The sequence below is a fragment of the Apium graveolens genome, chromosome 1 (genome assembly GCF_009905375.1).
Source record: "Apium graveolens cultivar Ventura chromosome 1, ASM990537v1, whole genome shotgun sequence".
In the NCBI taxonomy this organism is placed as follows: Eukaryota; Viridiplantae; Streptophyta; class Magnoliopsida; order Apiales; family Apiaceae; genus Apium; species Apium graveolens.
The window spans coordinates 187,860,942-187,868,889 of NC_133647.1; positions in this window are offsets into that span (position 1 = coordinate 187,860,942).

Here is a 7,948-nt window from a genome sequence, read left to right on the forward strand (position 1 = left end):
GAACTCCAAATGACTTATCGAGAAGTCAGGAAAGCTACTAGAGAACTCACAGAGATATCGACAATTCAATTGAAGACATGAAGTTTGGAGATATCGACAAGTCATTTCTTCACTAGAGAACACAGAGTTATCGACAAGTCTACATTCATTAGTGAACTCTGAGTTATCGATAAGTCAAAGTCCACTAGAGAACTCAGAGTTATCGATAAGTCAAAATTCACTAGAGAAATCTAAGTTGTTGACAAGTAAAAGTGAAGACATGTAGCTGAGAGATCTCGACAAGCCAAAGTCTCATTCGAGAACTCAGATACCTCTATAAGTCAAATTCACTATAGAGTATTAGAGATCTCGATAAGTCAATATACTTATCGAGATGTCAAGATCTCTATATGCCTAACTGGAGATCTCGAGGTAAATTCTCAAAGTACAAAATACAGACCAGTTCAATATCCAAGATATACAATCAACAAACAATCCAACCAGCTGGATTGACAAGTCTACAAAAAGCAGCTTGAAGGATGTGCAAGATCAATGGTGAAGATTAACTGACAAAGGAAGATCAAGATAATCACAGGATGCTAAAGATATGTTAAGCCAGAAATAGAAGATTCACTTTTCCTAAAATGGAAATGACAAGTGATAGTTTAGTAAAGGTTAATAGCATGTCTTATTGTACACTGTGTAAACTAGTAGTTAACTGAGTTATAAAGTTAACACTGGTCTTTTGTCAGTTGTAACCATTTAGATAGAAAATCTTGTAACACTTTCAAGAAGAAGCTAAGCTCTTTATCAACAAAGAGCCTAGAAATTTTGTAGGAAAACATTTTTAATTTTAATATAAAATTAAGTGAGTTTTGAAGATCTGTGTTCTGTATTCTTTCAAGTTTAATTTCTGCATGAACAAACTTTCACTACAGGATTTAATTTACTTTGTTCAACCATAAAAGATTCAAGAAAAGCTTAAAAACAGTAAAACCCATTCACCCCCCCCCCTTTGTGTGTTATTCATATCCTAACATTGACGAGGACAATCAAGTTCTACAATCCATACCACTGCAGAAACATCAAATAATTTTTTATTTATTTTATTTATTTTATGACTTTTTGATTTTGAAGTTGTTTATGTGTTTTGATGATTGCATGCTGTAGATCATGAAATTCTGGTCAATCTGGTATATCATATGTTGAATTTTGAGTTCAATAACATAGAGAAAATGGTGTTTGATTTTCGAATTGCAGAAATTAGAGTTCCATGCGTATGAATGTTCTTGATTAGATTTAGGGGTTTTATTTCTATTGATTCTGGTTAGATTATAAGGTTCTCGAGTTGTTGGGCTTGTCCAGGGGAATCATTTTCTGTAATTGTATGTATTGATGGAGGTCGAATTCGTCTGGCCGGAGAAGCTCTTCGCCGAAGTTAATGACCATTTGGTCGGAGAACAGGGTCTGGGGGTTATGGATATACGACAAGGTCCTTTCTGAGTTGCTACAGGGAAGAGGAATTGATTGGTGTAAGGAATTGTATCAAACGATTCGGTTTTGGCCATGAATTTGACTGGCCGGGAATTGCTTGTTCGCCGGAATCTGGGAACACTCGGCGGTGTGTTCTTCGTTTGACCCGACCCGTTTCCTGATCCATTAACCTGTTTCCTGGCCCGGTAGTTGACCCGCTTTTGATCTTTAAATCCCAAATTCCAATTTTAAAAATCTGTTTGTGCAGATTTAATTTTAAAAATAATTCAAATATTATATTTTCAATTTCTAAAATTCAATTTTTTATTTTTAAAATTTATTTTAATTATTTAGAAATTCAGAAATAAATATGAATTATTTATTTAATTCATTTTAGTATTTAATTAATTAATTAATTAATTAATTGAAATATTAATTGATTATTTAATTTAATTATTTATTAATTAATTTTAATTGATTATTTAATTAGATTTAATTATTTCTTTTTATTTAAAATTCTGAAAAATAGTTTCGAGCCTTAAAATATTTTTTCTAAATTATGTTCAAGACTCGATAATTATTATTAAATGATTTTAAAGTCAAATTCGGGTATTTAAACCCTGTTATTTATTTATAAAATGATTCTGGTACCCGTTTTAATTTCGAAAAATGTCCAAAATTTCGTATAAATACCATAAAAATCATTTTAACCCCGAACCTTCTCTGAAAAATTATTTTTATCGAATACCTTGCGTGCTATGTGCTATCTGATTAATGTGTTATATGGCTATGTATTTATTGTTTGACTGTTTTAGTCATAACTTTCAATCCGTAAATCGGATTTGGGTGAAACGAAGGGTAGATAAAACCTTATGACGTCTATATGATGATTAAAATAATATGAGATTGAATATTGATAGATACTTATGATGCCTAGAAGAGTAAGCGAGGCATAGAAAAAGAAAGCAGGTGATCAGAATATAGAATCGATGCGTAGAAAAGAAAGCAAGTGATTAGTGAATAGAAGCGAGGCATAGAAAAAGTAGACAATGTGTTGTTGAATAGAATCATTAGACAAATACAAGTGAAGTTGGAATCAATTGTGATAAGACAAGTAATTCTGAAACTTTCTCGAGATATATTTCAAGTATTTCTGAACCTTCTCATAACATGTTGCTAGTATATAAAATAATTTTGTTTTATATTGCAAGTGCTTTGATACATTCAACTTTGAATCTGATCACAACATTTGATCTTTGATCTGTAAGCCTTATTCTTTATAAACCATCGATCGTTGATTTCCCAGAGATTAAACCATAAAAATAAGATACCACCCCACAAATATATATACACCATATACCAAACACTGAAATGGAATTACTTGAACATATAGAAATTTTTATATCCTATAATACCTTATGACATCAAAGATCCACACCTTGTATAATAATTGGACCATTGTTCATCTTATACCTGATTCTTCAATTGGCTTGAAGCCGTTCTTTATATATATACCTTAATAAACCCTGGTGATACTCATGAATTGCTTTATACTCCGAGATAAATGTTTTATCAATGTTAATCATGATTCCGTTTTATTGAATTACAATGTTTATCATATTTAATTATTTTAGAATTGGATAGTTTTCTTTATGTGGACCAGATTCGTGGTAAGACCAGATTCATGGTCGAACTAGGCCAATGTGTGCCTTGGATAGTTTTGATTTGGTATGATGTAATAAAGTTAAGGTTGTGGCTTGTGTTCATACTTTAACTTGTTGCGATCTGTGGTTGTGTAAGGAATGGTCATTGCTTATATTATTTTATATACAGGTTTATATATTGTATGTGTGTTGTGAATCCCAAACTTCTGACCCGAGTTTGAAGGACGTCACACTTACTCTTGTCCTATTTTTGGTCTTGAGTATGCTTCTCTCTGTTTTCAATTTATAGCCAAAGATTGACCATAAATAGTTTGTAGCTTGTCATCAAGTTGCTTGTATTTCTTTTCTCTTTTTATATATTTATCCATTTGGTAAAATAAAAGAAGTTAGGTAGGTAGGTATTTAGGAGTATCAAACCCTAATTAATTACTGTGTATATTATTACAAAATGTTTAAAATAAAATACATAATAAATTTAAAAGTTAATATTTTAGTATGTTCGATTTATATATTGAGTTCTGATATATAGAAACAATCAATATATGAGTAATTTGTAGGGGGTTGAATACAAATTAAAAAATTTCAACCTTTTCAACTTGACCAATTTCTAAACTAAAGTAACAACACATGGCATAAAAATTTTAGGTGTGTTTTTTGACTTTCCACCTGAGTTATATATTGAAGAATAATATGTGCAAATTACAAGAATTTCACAAGTATTTTTCTAAGAGTTATACTCTCGCCTTAACTCTATTGAAAACTCTATATTCTTATTTATTAGAGAATACAATGCTGCTACTTGTTTTATAAACTCACCATGTTATAATACCTTCTAGACAATAAATAACAAAGTCTTCGAGGTCCATCAAAATTGCTTCTTTATTTTTTTCCCGTGAAGCTTTACAAATGAGGCTAGATTGTATCTTGGTATATTACTTTGAATATTTCTCCAATTTGTCATGCATAAAAATGGAATGTTTCTTTTTCTTCACTATCCAAGGTCACATCCATATTTTATCCGGGCTCCCATTTTTGAAATCGGGATCTTTTATAAGCCCATGTGCTCTGTCAGATTTGATATATGTGTTCTGTTAAGTCACTATCAATTGCTACTTGCTACATTAGCCATTGACATTGTAATCTTCTTAGCCATTGATTGGTTGATCCATTAGTCACTGAATGTCTGTTCTCCTTAGCCATTGATGACGCACTTCATTTAATTTGAATTATATGGCATCGAGTATTTACAATTAGCCATACTATTCTATTTGTCCATTAAGTCAGTGATGACTATGAAATGAACAATTACAACAATGACTGTTAATTGGGATCTACATAAAAAATGCTATAAATTCTTATCACAGATAAATTACTCTACCAACGCCTATCAGACAATGATAATTTAGCCGTTGATAACTACTTCATACTTAATGAAATATTATGATATATATTTTGTTTATCATCAAAAATACATGCGATTCATAACAAGTTCTTGTTCAAGATAATCCTAATTAAATGTAATTAATTATGTTATATATTTTTTACAAAATATTAAAATCATATACTAGTATTTATCATGTTCAATTTTTGAACTGCGTTCTCTTCGAGTACTCTGAATGCTCATTACTCAGTATTTTTGCAGAATTGAACCATGTTTTGATTTTAGGATACTAATTTAGTACATAAGCCCCAATACTATATGAACACAAAAATACACGACTTGTACGTGTCAATGCAGTTGGACTATCACGTCGATGTGGATGAAATGTATGACATAGACATATTTAGATTAAAAAATTTACATTAATGATAAATATATATTGATAAGTCTCTAAATCTCCGTGGACTTTCCTTTCTTCTAGGTTAGGCCGAGCTTGAATGTAATATTACATGAAACGAAATGTCCAGTGGTGATGGGGTCTCCGAGGATACCTCCGGCATAAGAGTAAGTGTTCCGACCAAATTCTAGAGAGAGAAAGCTAGAGAGAAGGTAGAGCTTACTAGTGTGTAGAAAAATATGAGTCATTTTCTCTTTTGTTTCATTGGGTATTCATGGGAGATGGGAGCATGTGAGCGGCATGTGTGTTTACAGGGGCTGTCATGTCAGCTATCGTAGGAAGCTGCGGTGTCAGGCGTAAGGCATTGACGTCTGGTGATGTTTCGAGTGTATCCGACGTGGGTGTCAATCGCCCATAAGGGATGTCAGCAGAGGTTGTCGTTCGGTGGGTGGGCTGACCGCATGTGGTGTTCGGTTAAAGAGTAGAGTTGGGCCATATTTTGGGTTTTTTGGTGGGTTTGGGCCTGGTCGAACTGGTCGGGCTACATTTGCCCCCACTCTCCTATGCAACTTGTAGTTGCATGGGGGAGTAAATCGTATTTGAGTTTGAAGCTGGGGGTGATTGCGACCGTTTGTCAGTGTATGGTGGCTTTTGATTCGAACTTGAGTTGGTGCCTCCCAATGGAAGGCGGTTGAGACTGCCTGATAGTTTGGGGTGGCTTTTGATTCGAAGTTGAGTTGGTTCCCCCTAATGGAATGTGGTTGAGACCCTCTATCAGTTTGGGGTGGATTTTGATTCGAAGTGGAGTTTGTGCTCCCAATGGAAGGCAGTTGAGACCATCTTCCAGTTCGGGGGTGGCTTTTAATTCGAAGTTGAGTTGATGCTCCCCAATGGAAGGCGGTTCAGACCGTCTGCCAGTTTGGGGTGGCTTTTGATTCGAAGTTGAGTTTGTGCCCCCAAATGGAAGGCGGTTGAGACCGTCTACCAATTTGGGGTGGCTTTTGATTCGAAGTTAAGTTGATACTCTCCAATGGAAGGTGGTTCATACCGTGTGCCAGTTCGGAGTGGCTTTTGATTTGAAGTTAAGTTGGTGCCCCCCAATGGAAGGCGGTTGAGACCGTTTGCCAGTTTGGGTTGGCTTTTGATTCAAAGTTGAGTTGGTGCAGGTAAAAAGTTATGCTGATTTTTCTGATATCTTTTAAAGTGAAAAGGTGGGGGATTTAATTTTGAAAAGTTTTGAAAAGAACAAAAAGGGTTTTTTGGGAATGTGCATTGATGGCTATCAGTGATATGTCATCATGCACGGGTTGGAGACGTGGAGCAGTTATGCTTAAAATTAGGAGCATGAGCGCGTGGGAAGCTAAACCGTTGTTTGTGGGTTTCTTGATCACCAACAATGTGCTTCCACGTGGCCCTGGTGGTTTTATTTGAATTTCGTGTATAAAAAGCCCACCTTTGTCTTTTTTTCTTGTGTTTTTAGAAGCTACAAAGCATAGTGAGAGAGGGAGGCAGTTGAGTTTTACAATCAGGGTGTTCGGAGTTCCAATTGGCAATCATTGACAGATGATTGTTGTAGTCTTCTTCTTCTTCAAGGTTAGCCCATCTTCTTTATGCATTGCTTTTGGCATTTCTATTTTAGCCATTCATGAAAGTATTGTTGTGCATCATTCTTGTTCTTGCTTTTTTTTGGAACTGTAGAGAGGTAAGCATTTTTTTCCCTTTTATTGGAAGCATGCTCTCGTTGGTTTCAAAACTTCGGAGTTTTGTTTGTGTTATTTTTCATTCACTTTTTGTATTTTCTGGGATGTTATTGCGGGAGTTTAATGATCTGGGTTTGTGCGATGAACATCGAGATTAATGTTCATCTCTGTTTGTGTGAATGTGTGTGTATAGGTTTATAGAACATATTTTATTTGGTTGATTCTGAGCAAATATTTCTGTTTGTTTAGGTTATTTTTTAGTGTGGAGCGAGATGGTCAGCTCGGTCAAATTGCGATACCCAAGCACGGCGGTCGACGCCCCACGTGAGTATGTTATGATTTAGAGTGTGGGTGAGCCACTTTTTTTGGGCTCGCAGGATGGTGAGAGAAAGGTTACGACGGGTAGTGGTAGTGAGATTGGTGGTTGGGGTTCGGATGAGACGATATCTGGGAGGTTGAATCCGCTTGACACTGGAGTCGGCGGAGATGGTGTTGGCTCCTTGAGGTATCCCAGGCGACAGCAGTCGGCTGTGTTGACTGTTGTTGAAGGTGGTGGAGATAGTTCAGGTACCGTTGTGCCGATTTTCATCCTTGTGAAAAGGGTGGTTGAGATTGTGGCTGGTGTTGAGCCTGGTGGAAGTTCAATCCTAGGCTTGAATGTTAAGGGAAGTCGATGTATGCCAGGCTTGACCAGCCACTTCACGGGGATGCCTACGGGTGGTTATACACTAGGAGGATAAGTTATCCGGCTACCAAGAACTTTATATTGATTCGGGATCAGTACTTCAGGACCTATGAGAAGGAGCTATTGAAGGACGGTGTTGCTCGCCCTCAGTTTGACAGGAAGATATTGGATGATGCTTTTGGGGGTATGGAGTATGGGAACGTTAGGAGCCGGTATACTCGAGGAGCATGAGGAGTTCTTTAAGTATGGACTTGACATTCCCGATGTGTATGAATAGAGGTACTGGAAGATGATGAAAGGCCCTACCATCGGCCGGATGGAGGTTGGGTTGTTATCCATGTAGAATCTTTAGGGTTGGATTTCGGCTTGGGCTGCATCGCTTTGTCCGCCATTTGTTCGCTAATATCTTAAAGTGCGATTTTAGGCAGTTCACCCCTAATAGCATGCGAAACATTGCCTACTCCATTGCTCTGTGTGGTGAGATGGGCTTGAAGCTGACTACTCGACTATTTTTCACGCTATTCCGTATCCAAGTCACGAGTAGTGCTCCTATTTATGATCTCCATTAGAGGAGCAACAAGAAGTTTGGAAAAAAGTGGTATCACATGCTTTCGTCAAACAAGACGTGGCATTTTGAGTTTGTCTTTATTTGTGGCAGGGATTTGGCAT